This window comes from Trichosurus vulpecula, chromosome 9, assembly GCF_011100635.1.
Source record: "Trichosurus vulpecula isolate mTriVul1 chromosome 9, mTriVul1.pri, whole genome shotgun sequence".
NCBI classification, from domain to species: Eukaryota; Metazoa; Chordata; class Mammalia; order Diprotodontia; family Phalangeridae; genus Trichosurus; species Trichosurus vulpecula.
This window is the reverse complement of record NC_050581.1, coordinates 157110717-157129812: the sequence shown is the minus strand read 5'-3', so window position 1 is coordinate 157129812 and position 19096 is coordinate 157110717. Positions and strand designations below refer to the sequence as shown.

Here is a 19096-nt window from a genome sequence, read left to right as displayed (position 1 = left end):
TATTCTTATTGATATTTATGTAGCACTTTTGTACTGTGGGGTGATTGAAACACAGAGCAATGTCATGGAAAGAGAGACTGTCCAAATGACAACAGGAATTTAGATTGTGAAGTTTACACTGTAGACATTTGTGTTACTTTTGTATGCAGGTTTATCCACCTAAGGATGGTTTTCTGAGCTCAGTTTTGTTACCTTTGAAATGAGTTGGTTGTACTAGATCACATCTGTGGTTTCTTTTCACTCTTATCACCCACTCTGTGTCCATACCTGTTGCTCAAGTGCTTCTCACGTAGCCTGAGTTGTCATGAATTAAAAGATCAGATTTTTATAGCTATGTCAAAATTCCATGCTGATTTTTAAAACATACTGAGAATTTATAGCACATTTGCATTCCTAGAAACACCTGACCTTACTTCCCTATGTGACTCCAAAGGAACCAGCTGCCGTTGCTTCCTTTCCCCTTCTCCAAGGAGTTGCTTCAACTTTATTATAATTTTTTCTTTCTATTCTTGATTCTTCCCTTATTAACCTTGGTGGGAAGAGCAGAATGGTGTTTCATGATCACTGAAGGGGTTGTAGAAAGAGGTGATGCTCTTGGTTCTTTTACTGCTATTTTTGGTGGAAGCTTCTGGCTTTTCTTTCTTTTTCCCCTTTGATACCTTCTAAATATCTCCCTGCTCTAAATGCTAAGTGAAGGGAAGAATAAATATTCCATTGGATGACAGAGTTAGGATGCCACAAAATATCCTGACAGAATATTATGGTGATCCTAACCTAATGAGTGAAAAAAATAAAGCAATATAAACCCTAGACTTCAGTATAGAAAATAAACTTTGCAAGTACAAAATGGGGGAGGTATGACTAGATATTAGTGGAGATTTAAAAAAAATAATGTTATGGTTTTAATGAACTCAAACTCAGTATGAGTCAGTTTTAGGAGGAGGCAATCATAAAACCTGGCATGCTTTTGTATTATGATGAATATCATAATGCCCAGATCACAGGGGATTAAGGAGATAATGGGTCTCCTATATTTTTCCTGGTTAGCCAGACTTGACCAAGAATAACAGTGACAGGGGCAGAGCCAAGATGGCAGCTGGGGAGCAGGGACTTGCTGAAAGGTGTCCCCCAGGTCCCTCCAAACACCTATAAAAATGGCCCCAAACAAGTTCTAGCACTGCAGAACCCATGAAATAGCCGAGGGAAGCAGGGCTCCAGCCCAGGATAGCCTGGATGGTCGCTGGGTGAGGTCTATTGCACTATGCTGAGAGCAGAGCAGAGCCCAACATGGGCCGCTCAGACCGACAACACCAGGAGCCAGGCAGAACAGGCTGTAGGGCCCTGAATCAGTGAACTGTGGCAGTTACCAGACTTGTCAAGCCACAAACACCAAAGACAACAGAAAAAGTCAGTGGGGAAAACTACAGGGACTGGGTGAAAGGAGTTTGCCATGGGATACCACAATGGGGGTGGCAGAGGTTGTGCAGCTCTGAGGCTGCTTACAGAGATACAGTTGCAGTTGCTTCTGGCCCATCCAGTTGGGAGGAATTAAGTGGCAGATCAGAGCAGGAGTGCAGAGCCTGCTTAGACCTCAGTCGTGGCCTGTGTTGGTGGTTCTTGGGGGAGGAGTAGCACTGGTGTGGCAGAGCTTGCTGTGTAGAAATAGCTCTGAAAAGAACAGCACAGCCCCTCAAGCTTTGGACAAAGTAATCTCTATTCTACAAGTAGTCATACCTTGCCAAAAAGCTCAAGGGTCAAGTGGTTGGCTGGGAACATGGACAGGCAGCAAAAACACTCTCAGATTCAGACTCAGACTTTGGAATCTTTCTTTGGTGACGAAGAAGACCAAAACACACAGCCGGAAGAAGTCAACAAAGCCAAAGAGCCTACATCAAAAGCCTCCAAGAAAAACATGAACTGGTCTCAGGCCATGGAAGAGCTCAAAAAGGATTTGGAAAAGCAAGTTAGAGAAGTAGAGGAAAAATTGGGAAGAGAAATGAGAATGATGCTAGAAAACCATGAAAAACAAGTCAATGACTTGCTCAAGGGGATCCAAAAAAATACTGAAGAAAATAACACCTTAAAAATAGACTAGGGGCAGCTAGGTGGCACAGTGAGTAGAGCACCAGCCCTGGAGTCAAGAGACACTGAGTTCAAATCTGGCCTCAGACACTTGACACATGTACTAGCTGTGTGACCTTGGGCAAGTCACTTAACCCCAATTGCCCTGCCAAAAAAAAATTGACTAACTCAAATGGCAAAAGAGCTCCAAACAGCCAATGAGGAGAAGAATGCCTTGAAAGGCAGAATTAGCCAAATGGAAAAGGAGGTTCAAAAGACCACTGAAGAAAATACTATCTTAAAAATGAGATTGAAGCAAGTGGAAGCTAGTGACTTTATGAGAAATCAAGATATTATAAAAAAGAATCAAAGGAATGAAAAAATGGAAGACAATATGAAATATCTCATTGGAAAAACCACTGGCCTGGAAAATAGGTCCAGGAGAGATAATTTAAAAATATTGGACTACCTGAAAGCTATGATCAAAAAAAGAGCCTAGATATCATCTTTCAAGAAATTATCAAGGAAAAGTACCCTGATATTCTAGATCCAGAGAGCAAAATAGATATTGAAAGAATCCACCAATCACCTCCTGAAAAAGATCCCGAAAAGAAAATTCCTAGGAATATTGTCACCAAATTTCAGAGCTCTCAGATCAAGGAGAAAATACTGCAAGCAGGCAGAAAGAAACAATTTGAGTATTGTGGAAACACAACCAGGATAACACAATATCTGGCAGCTTCTAAAATAAGGGATTGAAGGGCTTGGAATATGATATTCCGGAGGTCAATGGAGCTAGGATAAAAACCGAGAGTCACCTACCCAGAAAAACTGAGTATAATGCTCCAAGGCAAAATATGGATTTTCAATAAAATAGAGGACTTTCAAGCTTTCTCAGTGAAAAGACCAGAGCTGAACAGAAAGTTTGACTTTCAAACACAAGAATCAAGAGAAGCATGAAAAGGTAAACAAGAAAGAGAAACCATCAGGGACTTACCAAAGTTGGACTGTTTTATTTACATTCTTGCAAGGAAAGATGATGTATAATTCATGAGACCTCAGTGTTAGGGTAGCTGAAGGGAATAATATATATATATATATATATATATATATATATATATATATATATACACACACACACACACACACACACACACACACACATTTACGGCACAGGGTGAGTTGAATATGAAGGGATGATATCTAAAAAAAAATAATAGCAAATTAAGGGATGAGAGAAGAATATATTCAGACAGGGAGACAGGGAGAGATAGAATGGGGTAAATTATCTCACATAAAAGTGGCAAGAAAAAGTAGTTCTGTTGGAAGGGAAGAGGGGGCAGGTGAGGGGCAATGAGTGAATCTTGCTGTCATAAGATTTGACCTAAGGAGGGAATAACATACACACTCAATTGCATATCTTACCCCACAGGAAAGAAGGAGGATGGAGATAAAAAAGGGGGGACGATAGAAGGGAGGGCAGATGGGGGAGGAGGAAATCAAAAGCAAACACTTTTGAAAAGGGGCAGGGTCAAGGGAGAAAATAAGGGAGAATAAAGGGGGATAGGTTAGGAAGGATCAAAATATAGTTAGTCTTTCACAACATGAGTATTGTGGAAGGGTTTTGCATAATGATACACATGTGACCTATGTTGAATTGATTGCCTTCTTAGGGGGGTTGGGTGGGGAGGGCAAAGGGGAGAGAATTTGGAACTCAAAGTTTTAAAAGAAGATGTTCAAAAATAGTTTTTACATGCAACTAGGAAATAAGATATACAGGCAATGGGGCATAGAAATGTATCTTGCCCTACAAGAAAGTAAGGGAAAGGGGGATGGGGGCAGTGGGGTGACTGAAGCGAGGGTTGCTGGGGGAATGGGACAATCAGAATATATGCCATCTTGGAGTGGGGGGAGATGGTAGAACTTGGGAGAAAATTTGTCATTCAAACTCTTGTGAAAATCAATGCTGAAAACTAACAATATTAAATAAATAAATAATAATTTAATAAAAAAGACAATAACAGTGACATATATCTAGAACAAGCCAACAAAGTGGGTGTGGAGACTGTCACATTGAAGGCCATTTTAAGTTCTTTGGCCTAACAGAGAGAAATATTAGGGAGAATATATTCGCTGTTTTCAAGTATTTGTAGATTTGTCACGTGGAAGAGGATGTATTCTTGGCTTTAGAGAGCAAAAGGAAGAACTGTAGGCCAATGTTGCTTAAAAACTGATTTTTGGCTAAATCTAAGGGAAAAATTCTACCAATTAGAGCAATTCCAAAGTGAAATGGCCTACCTCACAAAGCAATTGGTTCTCCCTCACTAGAGAGCTTCAAGTAGGAGCTGTATTACTATATTGTAGAGGGTATTCTTGTTCAAGTACAAGTTGGAATTCATGGCCTCCAAAGTATGTTCTAACTCTCAGATTCATTACATTAGTAAGGTTGCTTGAAATATCAGATGTTCCAGTTGGATATCAGTGGTTTTTAATGGGCTGGATTGATTGGTCAACTATAATAAAATTAAATTTATTATCAGCAAATGAAAAGCCCTGATCTGTGGTTCAAAAATCAATTGCATATTAATAAGATGGGCCAGAACTGTGGCAAAACCACAGTTTATGTGAAAAAGGTTCTATGTACGCTATATCAAAACAAACATCACATCCCAAATGAAGGAAATGGTTGTCCCACTGTATTGTGCCCTGGTCATACAATGTCTGAATATTGAATTTACTTTTGGGACCGTATTTTAGGAAAGACATTGACAAGCTGGAATATTCCCACGTGAAGGCAATTCATATGGTAAAGGGATTTGAAATCATGGTGTACAAGGTTAGGATGAAAAAAAAAAACTACAAATATTTTACCTGAAGAAAAAAGTTAGTGGGATAGTGATGGTTAATTTCAGATATTTTTAGGAATAGTCACAAAGAAGAGAGGTTAGATTTGTCATAATTGGGTCCAGGGAATGACTAAAAGGATTGGGTGAAAGTTGCTTGGAGGTAAATATAAATAAAAACTGCCTAATCTTCAGAATTGTTCAAAAGTGGAATAGATTGTCCCAAGATATACTCAGCTCCCCAGGATGGTAGGTTTTCAAGTAAAAGCTGGATGACCCCTTGTTAGGTATATTTCAGAGAGATTTCTTATTCAGGGATGCATCCTTGAAGCACCCCCAAATTCTGTGATTTGGTGAGCTGGAATAATGATATTTATAATGATGAGCATTCAGTTTAACTCTAGAGAATTAGAGAATTGTAAAGCATATTGTCCTATTGTGAAGCTTGATGTCCTATATAAAAGACAACAATTATTATTTTATATTATCATTCTCTTGTAAGTATCATGATAAGAGACAGGGTTTCATAGTGATTAGAAAGCCAGCTTTGAAGCCAGGAAAATGTGGATTTAAAAGTCCCACCTTGGAGACATTCTGGCTCTTTGATCCTGTATAACACACATTAACCCCTTAGTGCTCTAGGCCAGTCTCTGTAACTCTAAGTTGTAGAGAAGATGCCAGTTTGCATTGATAGAGGGATTGATCAACATAGGCATTGATGACATAGGCATTCCCTATATTAATGAAATTATAAGTTCAAGGTCCATCCCTATTCCTTAAGGTCATTATAGGATTTGTGTAGAATATTTTGAATATTTAATATATTAGTATGTTATATCAAGGGGTGCCTAAGTAGTGCAATGGACAGAGCGCTGCTCCTAGACTCAGGAAAATCTGAGTTCAAATCTGGCCTCAGACACGTTCTCGCTATATGACCCGGGGCAAGTCATTTAACCCCTATTCACTTCATTTCCTCACCTGCAAAATGAAGACACACTAGAGAAGGAAATGGTAAACTACTCCGGTGTCTTTGCCAAGAAAACCTGGTAGACAAAGTCCGTGGGGATACGTAGAGTTGGACGTGACTGAACAACAACAGTGTTATACCAACAGTGACAAAATCAAAATGGCAAAACCTTAATGGGTGTGGTAACATATTAGCCAGGATAATCTGAAAATGACTTGAGTGAAGGGTGTGAGATCATGTTGATAGGTCAGAATTGGTATAATTAGCTGTATAAACATTCACTGTCCTAGAGTCATGGCTATTATGAAGTTAGAGAGGCACTTAAGTCATCCTCACTCTCTGTGTCAACGCTGGAGTTCCAACTGTTGGCTGAAAGATACTGAAGCATGTGAGATATGTAATGTGGTCACAGCTGTTGGTGAGGATTTACTTCCATTGGGCCAAATAACATTGTTCTTTATGGCCCAATTGTCTGCAGTGACAGTGGATCCTGAGGCATACCTCTGTTATTGCCGGCTGTAGCTTCTCTGTGGGCTTAAAATCAGAAATAAAAAAAAAAACCCTGGGTCATATACTCATGCATGTGTGCTCTGAAAGAACCCAAAGATTCCTACCAACATAGCCTCAAGTAGCAGTATGGATTTTTTTTTGAGATTCTCTGCATCTACAAGGTCACAACCCATCAGCAAGGACTCGTCTCTTGTGCCCCAGAAAAGGAAATAAACTCAATGATGTCAGAGGAAACTAGCCAGTATCTTCACAAGCTGCCATCTAATTCTTTTTGGCAAGCAGAAGTCTATTCACAGCCTTTCCAAACTGACAGAGGGAAACTCAATAGCTATCATTCTTGCTTGGAAACTCTGGAAGAACTAAAGAAGTGAGGATACCTTTCTTTGAAGAAGAATTTTCAAAGAAGGCTCTGGGATTGTTTCAGGGTGATACTGTTTCATCAGACAGTTGTATTTGCATAAATATCTCTGTTAGTTTGAATGAATGCAGATGCCTGAATTAGCAAAAACAATTTAGTATTTAATATCACAGGGAATGACAAAGTAACCAAATCTACTCTAATTTAAAATTTAAATTAATCATAATACCCCAGGGTGAAAAATATGCATAAACACTTTCCCCCAGGGAAAGGGTGAGCTAACTGTTTATAATACAATATGCTGGTCAAAAAACATCATGTCCTATGAACATAATATAGCTACATTGCTTATTAACACAAGGATTTCTCAAATAATTCTCATAAGAATATCAAGATTTTATAAAAACTTGCTAAAAAGTGGGAGAATAATAATGGTCAGAATCTTGGCTTCTGTTGTAGCTTTGGAATGCTGACACCTTTCTAAAATAGGCTGGCATTCTGAATATATCTGTTTCTCAGATAAGAAAGGCATAATGTTTCAACCCTCTGCTTATAGGGATAGAGATTGGACCTATGATTTCATTGATTTGGGGAACTCCTGTATGAGAAAACTTCTTCTAGCACTGTAAGACAGCATCTTCTCTGCAATTTACAGTCAATAGGTTGCCTAGTGCAGTAACAGCTCATGTAGCCAATATGTTTCGATGGTGGGATCTGAACCAAGGCTTCCTGGTCCAAAATCAACTCTCTATCCATTTCATCATGTGACTTATCAATTTCATGTATGTATTCATAATAATACCTTTTTATGGGTATTCAGTCATTTGATTCAATTAATCACACATTTATTAAGCTGCCATGTGCCACATACTGACCTTACTAGAAATTCAAGCATGAAAGTAAAACATTCTCTACCCTCAAGAAACTTTGCATTGCAGAGATAATGTGTTTGAATATCATATATATGCATATATGTATGTTTATATAAAATATACAGAGTAATTGGGATAATGGGGTTAAGAGCAGGGTAATGACGTTAGGCCTCTTTTAAGAGGTGGCATCTAAGCTGAATTGAAGGGAAAAGCATTCTTACAGGAAGAGGTGAGGAGGAAGAACATTCCATTTATCGGGACTGCTTGGATGAAGGTAAGAAATGGAATGCCGTTCATAAGTAAAACAAATAAGATGGTTTGGCATAGATGCAGAAAACACAGGGAAGGGTATTATGCACTAGACCTGGGAACATAGGTTGGAGCAATATTGTGGTGGACTGTTTAGTGTCAAAGAGGAGTTTGTGTTTTATCCAGCAGGCAACAGGGAGCTAATAAAGCTTCTGAAGGAGGGCAGCGATAAGGACACACCTTTGTCTTATGTTGTTCAGTCCTTCAGTGGTGTGACTCCATGTGACCCTATGGACTTTGTCGATGGGGTTTTCTTAGCAAAGATATTGGACTGTTTTGCCATTTCCTTCTCCAGCGTGTCCTCATTTTACAGATGAGAAACTGAGGGCAAATAAGAAGGCAAATAGTGACTTGCCCAAGATTATATAGCTAGCAAGTGTCTGAGGCCGGATTTGAATTCAGATCTTCCTGACTCCAGGCCCAGGAAGCTATCTACTGTACCACCTAGTGCCCTAGCCTTTGTTTTAGTAACATCAATTTGGTCCAGATAATATGAGCAACTAGTCTAATTTGATTTTTATCTTTGAAAGGGTAAAATAAATAACATTTTGAAGGATATCCCATTTAAATGATTATAATTGTGGATTGTGAAAATTAAAAATACTTTCCTTCATTAATACAACTGTTCAAAGAGTTTCCTTACCTCTAACCATATCCTCTACTACCCAAATTAGCAGTTTGGGTCAAAAACAGTAATTCTCCCATCCTTTATTCACACTGAATGTGTTGTTTGGCTGTGTTTATGTACAAACAGTACAAAAATGGATAATTTGGAAACATTTAGGTGACAGAATGTATTTTTTAATAGTCAGCTATTTGTCATTAGGTAGACACAGTTAGTTTTGGAACAAAAGTCTTTCTTGGCTACCATTTCCCAGTTCTAAATGACCACAGACCATATTGGTTTGTTTCTGGTTTTCTAGATATATTCAGGTTCTACAAGTAGGTTTTAAGTCCTTTAAGAGTAGAGAATCATGATTTTAAAATCCTTATATTATTACCACAGTGCTCCATGCGTAATATGTACTGAACAAATCTTTGTTGATGTTTGTCGTTGTGGTACCTTCAAGGGAATGCTATAGTATGTTGTGGATTAGCTCTTATTGACTACATACCTGTCTACATTTTCTGAGTCTGTGATTGATCACATCTCTAAGTCTATGTATGATATTGTCATCCAATTATTTCTCCAGGTCAAATCCTATAGTTAGTCATGTATAGACATCTTTATTCTCAAAATCTCCATTTCTTTGGTCTGTCAGGATTTTACTTGTATTTTACAGTTATGAAACTGGCTGTACCATGTAACTCCTTAGTCATGTGGCTCAAATGATGATTTACTTAAGCCTGTAGCAAGATAGCAGGTCAGAGAATTAATTGTCCAGCCAGAAATGTTAAGTTAGCTAAGTCTGGTAACTGAATTGCCCAAAGAGAATCTCTTTACTTCTGTCATCGTTCTGGGCCTTGTCTGTTACTCTCTATCATGTGTGAGAAATATCCTTTTGTAGCGGGCTGTAGTATCCCTGTTGGTCACTAGAGGACACTCAGGTTATAAGTACCCTAGGCCATTTCCCCACAGATAGGCCCACCCCACTTTCTAGGTGGCCTACCTATGAGCACAGAAATTTATATAAATGCTTTAGTAAAGGAAGTGGAGCTACAGCAGAGCTCTCAATGAAGTGGCAAATCAAAATATATTGTCTATTGTTTCAATAAAAACCTAAGGTTGGACAGCCCTGATCTAGAGGGTAAAGTAAAATATTGATCAAAATATTAGATCATGAAAACATTTATTAATATGTAGTTCTAAGTCCCCACTCTGTGGAATAGTTCCCTCTTGCAGGTGAATGGAGAGTACATTCATAGATTCAGGAATTTGGGCATATTGTGATTTTGTAGGTTTTAATGACACAGAAATAAATGAAAAAATAACTTCATGAATTCATTTTATGTCATGCCTTTCCTCCTCCCAGATCTTCTGTGCAGGTGGGAAATGCTTCAATCAGTTTATACCAGAGATTCATAAAGGAGATGTGCATGGGGATAGGGCAGAAGAGAAGGAACATAGAAGAGTGAGGAAAGAGAGGATTCCCATCTCCTATCTTAGGTTTATGAGCTTAAAGAAAATGAGATGAAGGAATTCCTCCATCACTGCATCTTACAAGTTACAGGAATTCTAGTGGTCTCATTCCTTACTAATTCTAGCTGGAGACCAGTTCATATCATATCACCCCCTCATAGAGAGAAACCATCCCTATTCAGCTTGCCCAGTCTCCCATTCTACTATCTCCAAGGAAGTCCAGCTCCCAAGCATAGAGGAAGGAGAGCAGGAACCATAAAAATGGTTCCCTGAAGTACAACTAATTTCCCATGATTCTAAGCTATGACTTCTGCCTCTGTTACAAAGGAGAACTCACTGAAACTTTAAATGAGAGGGGTTAAAGGGTGAGGATTTATTTTTCTATGCTGGGATGTGGTTATTCATGTTTGTTTGTTTTATTCACTGGTAAAATATTTTCTGGGAATAAAATCTTCTTGGACCAGAGGAGAATAGTTCAAAGTGATAAACAGGACAAGTAGAAGCACAGGGCTGTACGTGGGTTGTTGTGTGGTAGAATTTGAGTTGACATGTAAAAATGTATGCATATGTGGTTGGCAAAACATTACACCAGTAGTCTTAGTAGCATTACTGATGGAGAAATGGAAGGGAACTTTTAGACCACAATCCTACTCCTTTATTTTACAAGTGAGGCACAGGAATCTATGGCCCGTGGGGGTGGCAGAAACAAAGTTAGTCTCTGATCATGGATTCTGATTCTAAAGTAAATATTCTTGTAATGCTGATTCAAACACCCTTAAAAGTCAGAGAATCAGTGCTTTTGCCTTGTTCTCTGAGGATTTATTCAGATATTAAGAGGAAGCTTTTTACAACATTTATATAGCTCCTACCATGTGTATACGTTGTGTTACTTTTAGAAATATTATCTCATTTGACCCTCTCAGCAACCTTAGGAGGTAAGTATACTAATATCCACATTTTACAGATCTGAGGCTAGGTCTTGACTTGCCAAGATCATACAGCTAATAAGTGTCTCAGGTTAGAGTTGAGCTGAGGTCATCCTGACTCTGGGACCAGTGTTGTGTGAATTGTGCTACCTAGCTTCCTAACAGTTATATCAGAATTTGGTTCCCCATCCTTAAGATTCCACACCATTGCTTATCACCGTACTACAGTTGTTAAGTAAAAGACCAACTTGTATTGCATCTAGACACATGCTCACACTTACACAGACACAGACACAAACACTGACACACAGACACAGACAGACACAGACACAGACACAGACACACACACACAATATCCAGTTTAGGGTGGAGGCCAGGAGGGAAAGATGATGTTTGAAATTAGCATTAAACTACTTTACATTTATTTTTATAATATATAATAGTTATATATAGTATATGTAATACATATTTACATAAAATATAATTTACATATAACAAATTCAAAGTAGTTAAATTCCATATATATGAGTGAATGTATGTATGTACATATATTTGTTTTCTCCTCCACTAGAATATAAGTTCATTGAGATTGAAGATAATTTAATTCTTTGTATTCGTATCCCCAGCACAAGGTCTGACACAAAGAAGGTGAGTAATAAATGTTGTTTAATTGATAAACAAAAATAATATTTTTGAAAACAGCTTAGGAAAATGAGTCAAATAAGAATTCATTTTAATAGAAATATTTTCAAAATACCTGTTTACTGGAATTTAACTTCTCTTTAAATGGTTTTGAGTTTTTAAATGATTAATATATACATATATATAGATACAATCTCATTAAATACTTCACTTGGCCATCTATTTTTCCCTTCTTTTGGCAAATTAATCTCCCCTGTTAAATCTTTCAGGAGTCTTTAGGAAATCCTTCCACATCCCCTAACCACTGCATTAGGGCTCTTAAGCTCACCAAAGGACAAGCTGCAATCCAGCTCTTAGCCTGTAATAGCACCCATCTAAAGCACCTATCTGGTTGACTTCATTTGAGATGCAATGACCCTGTATAACTCTGGATTTCTCTCAATTCATTTTTTTCATATTCTTTGTCCTCCTTTCACTTGAGGGCCTAAGTAGAAAGCACTTACCACAACCTAATACTAATAATCACTAGTTACTATTGGGACAATTCATTAATATTTTATCGACAGTATTCATTTTCCAGCAGGCTTTATCTGAGAAAGGTGTCCATATGAAGTCATTACACTTTAAAAATCCTAGTACTAGTATTACACTTGAGGTAATTATGAAATATATTACAGTAGACACTTTAAATATAATTGATTATATAGCAAGATATCTGATAATAGCAATGAAGGTATTACTATGTAGGAAAAAATAGTCAGTGGGGCTGTGGAATACAAATAATGTAAAGCCTTTTGAGAAATTATGAATATATATACAAATATGTATAAATATATATATATATATGTATTATATTTCTATCATTTTCTCAAATAATTGAACTATTTTAATCATCTTCAGATATTTAAAGAGATTATTAAAAAATGAAATTAAAGGTGAAATTAAAAAATGAAATCCCACACTTACTTATTAAGTGCATACTAAGTACAAGCCATAGGGAATACAAAGAAAAAAAATCCTGTCCTCCAAGAGCTTATAAGCTTCTTGGGGAAGAGGGACACGTAACATACGCACAAATGAATAAATACAAAGCATATAAAGGTGATACAGAGTCATTGTAAGAGACTGAGTATTACCAACTAGGAGTGGATCTGAACTCATTCCTTGTGGTACCTGAGCTATCTTGAAGTAAGCTAGGGATTCTACAAATAGGATTGAGGAAAGAGTGTCTTTCTGCCATGAGGGACAGCCTGTGAAATGAATGGAGGTGGGAGATATAACAATGTGTAGGAGGTACAGAAACTAGCTGTCCTGACTGCCTGGAACAAAGAGTGTGAGAAGGGGGTAATAAGCAATAGGACTCTCCAGGTAGGGGGAAATCAGACTGTGGGGTCCTCACAAGCCATGTTGAGGACAGCAAAATTGTAGCTACCACAGGATGATGATTGGCCACCAGTACTACTAAAGAAAACAGGATTTAGCAGACCTCAACTGAATGCAGAAGAGGTAAATCAAAGGCTTTTTCCTTTACTGGGGATGGAGGTGGGAAGAAGATTTCTAATTTATTGAATACCTGAAAAAATCCCTGAGGTAGAACAAAAATGAGGTTTTGTGGAGAATATTCCAAACATGACTGGTACATTTAAAAATCCTTTATTGAAAGCTTGGGCAAATAATGAAAAAAAATCATTTCAGTCTGTTCATTTTTAAATGTGCTGTGCTACATTAGTAGTCAATGGCCAATGAACACAACCAGGATAGGAAATTGACATTGAAATGGCTTACATTAGACAAATGGATCGCAGATTCAATATAATTGTTTAGCCTAATGCATCAATTAGACTCCTGCTGTATTTACGATGAGTGTGAGTAAAGAAAAATGTAAACACAATCAAGTTTAAATTAGAAAACAAACAAACAATCCAGAAACTTGTTTTGTAATGGAAAAAAATCTGTTTATTATTATTGAGTGCATACTTTTCTTGTTCTGAACGCTGAGCCAAATCTATTTGAAGCTTATTTTGCTATTTTCCTGTTTTGTTAAACCTAAAATCAGGCAGTCTACTTGAATGCTAAATACTCACCCCAAACATCAAAATGAAGTTTTTTTAAGACATGAAGTCTCCAAAGTTTCTATGAAACGAGTGGAAAAAGGAGAGAAACAAAGCTGGAAACCAATGTCACTACAAAGGTCAATGAAGGAAGGAGATTTTTTTGAGATGCCTAATAAATAATAAAAATATATTGATTCACAGGGTATGATACATCTTAGTAGATAATGAAGATATTGGTAGGATCTAACACTCAGAACAGGGACTAAGCAGTCTCTGTTGCTTCCTCCCCCTTCCAACAAGAATAATCTATAAGGAAGGTACTTAAAGATGTACTCAGATTCCCTTCAATTCTCCACCAGGTGTGGCCTTAAGTAGATAGAACTTGTTCACTAAATACTAAGCAAAAGTCCAATATACAAAGCCTAGAGTTTTGGAATTTAATACAAATGAATACAAATGTGAGAATGAGTACATAGAAGACTTCTTAAAGACTTGGTATACATCTAGGAAGCTAAAGTAAATAGGGCATACCCTAATTGTTTTCTTTTTATTTTCTCCATTCCATTGAAGAGGGAAAATCCTCTACCCTCAACTCCATGCCTGCTAACTTTGGGGCCCATACAATGAGTGCCACTTTTAGACAAGGCTGACCTTACTAGACAGTGTGGCATAATAGATAAAGCATTACCCTTGGAGTAGGGAAGACTTAGATCCAAATCTTGCCTCCGATCCTTATTAGTCATGCTACCTTGGGTAGGTCATCTATTCTCTCTAATTCTCAATTTCCTTATCTGTGTAAGGGGGATAATTCTACCCCATAGCATCTGTATGGAGGGAAGGGGGATAAGCATTTTTATAGTACCTGCTGTATTCCAGATACTGTATTAAGTGCTTTTTACAATTCTTATCTCATTTGAACCTCACAACAGTAATGAGAAGTGGGTATTATTATGATCCTTATTTTATAGTTAAGAAACTGAGGCAAACAGAGGTTAATTGACTTGTCCGGGATCACACAACAAATAAGTGCTGAGGCTGGGTTTGAACTCAAGTCCTTCTGACTCTAGGCACAGCTCTCTATACACTGTGCTTTGTAAATCTTTAAGTACTATATCAATGTCCTAGCAACCACTAATACTACTATCCATGTTACCTTAGACAAGCTACTTGACTCTCTGGACATGTTTCCTCATCTTTAAAATGAGAACAGAGAGGGTTCATTCTTGATTATATTTAAGGTTCTTTCTATGTTCTGGTAGATGGTAGAAGCGATTTTGTTGACTCATTATTCATTTGTGTCCAACTCTTCATGACTCCATTTAGGGTTTACTGGGTTGGTTTGCCATTTCCTTCTCCAGGTCATTTTACAGAGAAGGAACTGAGGTAAACAGGGTTGAGTTACTTGCCCAGGATCACACAGCTAGTAAGTATCAGAGGCTAGATTTAAACTCACCCCGATTCCAAGTCCAGCGCTCTGTCCACTGTACCACCTAGCTTCCCTAGAAATGACTTCCCAATTATAAAGACCTCAAGCTTCCTGGCTAAAGCTTCCCAAAATAATTCCCAGATCTTTATTGTTCTATACAGGCCACCATCCCTGGAGTCCTCTTTTTAAATTCAATTCCTCCAAAAACACAAGTCCCTAACCCCTTGATTTTAATACATTCTTCAGAACTTCCTTATATGGCTGAAAAGACCTGGGCAGCATTAAAGAAGAGTAGATAGCTATGCGTCTATGTGGAGAAGAGGGATAATGAAAGGATGGGAAGTGCTGGAGCCAAGTGGGAGACAGAATTAAAGAAAGATTTCACCTACTGCACAGTTTTCTCCCCTAAACTTAGGACTGCATCCCCTTCAAAGATGCTGTCTAAAGCTCTTGATAGGTAGGATATAGCAGCAACTAAAGAGGTTATACTTCCATTTCAAGTTGGGCTAAGACTCAGACCTAATTCTCTTTTTATTTAATTCACCAGCTCTTAGATTATGATGTTCACATTAAAGTAATCGTTTTGGGTGGTGACCTGGATCAATAGTGTAAAACACTTCCGCCAGAGCTATTCTATTCCCGAGATGCCCTGGTTTTTCCCTGATAATTACTCTTTGCTACTTGGCACTTTTCCACACTCTTTACAGGGGGAAACTCTTTCCTTATCTATTATGTGAGGACTTGGAAACTCATTCACAGTTCAGTGAGAAGCTCAAAGAGCCATTCTGGTAACCCTAGGAGGTCTGAGAGGAGCCTCTTGAGTGTAAAATGCACGCACTAGTTCGTATTGAGTCGCTTATGAGTTCAGATCATTCTATAACATCAACTCCTTTCATACTCTCGAAGTACATGAGTGTATCTCTGGGTGGTGAAAGTTTCTTCTTAGGGGAAATGTCATTACTTTGGCCCCTGGAAATATTGATGTCATTTGGCTCTGATAGTTTATAAAATGCCTCTTTGAAACACATAAAAATAAGTTTAAGGAAGGACAGCAACATATTTGATCTATTAATCTCCCATTTTCAATGCATATTTAGGGGGCAGAGAAAAATAATTCAAAATATTCTCCTTAAATTGGTTTCCTTTACCTCTTCTGCAACAAAAAAGAAATGCTCTCTTTTTCCATTGTCTTCAAAAGACTGTTTGCACCTTAAAGCATCTATAGAAATTTCTCCCTAGCAAATGATTCCAAAACAATAATGCCTTTTCCTCCGATGAGCTTAAGGCCCATAAGTCTACACCAATAATGCTTTTTCGTTTTCATGCACTTCAAATAAACGGGTCCAGAACAGTGATGCCTCTCCTCTTCCATGAAGTACATAGGTCTACATCCATGATGTCTTTCTCCTTCCTTGAACTTTATGCATATCAGTATGAGCACTGATTTCTTGTCCCTTTCACTCCCATTAAGAACATTAGTCCCAAATAATCATGCCTCTTTCCTTTCGTGCCCTTAAGGCGTATGTGTCTAGAACAATGATGTCCTTGTCTTTTCTGCAATTTAAACATTGATAATATGGGCACTGAACTCATAGCTTAAATCATCATTCATTAATAAATTAGATTCTCTCAGTTCTTTGGCAAGAGATTGTATCCCTTAATGGAGACAGGAGGTGGAGAGGGGAGAGAGCATATCACTATATAGAAAGGAATATTGGTTTTGGAGTCTGAAAATATAGATTCAAGTTCCAGTTGTGATACTTTGAAACCTTGGATTAAATGTCTTGAAGCCTTAGTTTCCTCAGTTTAAAAAATAGAACTAATAATTCTTCTTCTACACCACCCTGTAGGATCGTTGGTATCTAAGTTCAGACTTCAGTGGGGTGGGAAAAGAGGGTCCATGGCCATGAAATGGATCCATGACTGTGTTGACATACCAGTTTGGGTCAGGGTCAGGAAATGCCCACAGTTGGCATAAAAGCCTAAATCTTTGAGGATATAGACTTGGTTAGAATTGGCTTCATTTCAGCTTACTTTCACTGAGTTCTACCTTCTCATTCCACTATTCCTAGCTTGAAACTATAGCATTTTTTTTGTTCTATTCATCCTAGTCTAGGATTGGGGAACCTGCAACCTTGAGGCCACACGTGGCCTTCTAGGACCTCAAGTGTGGCCCATTTGAAATGTGGCCTTGAGGCCACAGGTTCCCCACCCCTGTACCCAATGCCTTGGGTTTTCCCTCCAGAGACATCTGTTTTGCTAAGGCAGATTGGCCTTTAGGTTACAATCATTAAAATTCCAATTCCAACCCTGCCGGTACTTCCTTTGAAGGATATCATCCAAGACTACTACACCCAACTTAAATCATTTCTATATTCATTGGTTTATGTCAGCATCCCTCTGAAGCATAGGGTTAAAATAGTACTGGCTGACTCCTATAAACATACTGGCTGTAGCTAATGATGGAAGAATCATTTGTCCCAGGTGCGGACCTCAGAGATTTCAGTAGTATGTCAATACTTAAAACAGATATTTGTAGAATTGTCTTTGCTGAAAGGCCATTTACCTAGCTGAAGTAAACACATGCTCATGCAGAGGCTGGAGTCAGCTGCCATGCATCTGATCTGATAGCATTACCTGACCCAGATTTGTGAGCCTAGTTGGTAAAATGCATTCCTATGGATTTGGACCAGTGAGTATTATTTAAGGGTGTTTGCCTACTAAAATTCCTCATAGGCAAGGCCAAATGGCTTTTGTGGTGTCCTGACCAGTGGATTGGCTGCCTGGGATAGAATCTAACTCACAGAAATCAGCCCACTATGAAAAAATGTAGAGATTTCCTGAAGAACTACGGTTGATTAATTTTTCTACCTTAGAGATGAATTTTCTAACTAGATGAGTTACTAGGTAGGACATAGAACTGAGGCCTAATATGCCATCTTATTCTGGACTCTGTGCTAGTACTTCGTATAAAATATGAATCTATTTTCATTTCCAATGCATAATGAATCACCCTAGGGACATGTCGGTCTCCATGTTGAATCAAAGTCTGAGTCTCAGTAACTTTCACCCATAACTCCAAGTGCTTTTTCTGTAATATAATGGATTGGACCCAGAGACAGAGAGGTTTTCAGTCTCTCATGCTTCTTCTCCATTATTTGGATTGCCCGTATGGGAAGTTGGAGAATTGATGGAAGAGTATGCCCTTTGAGTCACACGTTCTGGGGTTGAGGCCCTACTCCGTATCTTAGTGACTCTATATGAGTCATTGGGTCTCTCTAAGCCTCAGTTCCTTTATGAGCTGAGAATATAGTAGCTGTAGTAACATCCTCATGGGATTTTCTAGAGGGAAGTGCTTCGTAAATGTTTCAGCACTCAATACCGATTGTTATTACCCTTGCCGTTATTGGAAACTCTTCAGCCTTCATCTTTGACAATAACAACAGCAGCACTTTTTGCCGCCTCTTCCTTGCTTTCTGTCCATATTTTGCATTACTTCTACATAGATTCAAGTTCCAGTTGTGATACTTTGTCACCTCGGATTAAATTTCTTGAGGCCTCAGTTTCCTCAGTTTAAAAATAGAACTAATAATTCTTTTCCTACACCACCCCGTAGGATCGTTGGTATCTAAATTCAGACTTCAGTGAGGTATCTTAAAAAGTTTTCCTTCCACACACATGCAGTTTTTTTTTAATTCAAGATGCTTCATAAATCTCACCTCCTCCAGGGAGCCATCCCAAGTAAGAAGTTTGAATAAAGGGAGCTTGGTTAATTAGCTTCCTAACTGAAGGGAGATTTTTGATGATTCATCCTTAATAACAATTGACATTTATATAGCCATTTTGAGGCATACAGAGCAATTTGCATACATTGCCCTCATTCATTAATGTTCCAAAATAATGGTGAGAACCTCCAGGTTAGGTAGGAGTGCTGGTATTGCTATCTCTATAGGTTAGGAAACTGAAGTGTATTGAGTTCATGTGACTTGTCCATCCTCACACAGTTAATTAGTGTCACAGACTCATAGATTTAGAGGTTAGCTGATCT

The 19096-nt window shown here is 38.1% G+C and overlaps 1 protein-coding gene across 2 annotated transcripts in view; it reads left to right on the top strand.

The window, feature by feature from the left end:
* Positions 1 to 19096, top strand: part of GRM7 (glutamate metabotropic receptor 7) — a 1033386-nt gene that overhangs the window by 353867 nt on the left and 660423 nt on the right. The gene's annotated exons all lie outside the window — the stretch shown is intronic.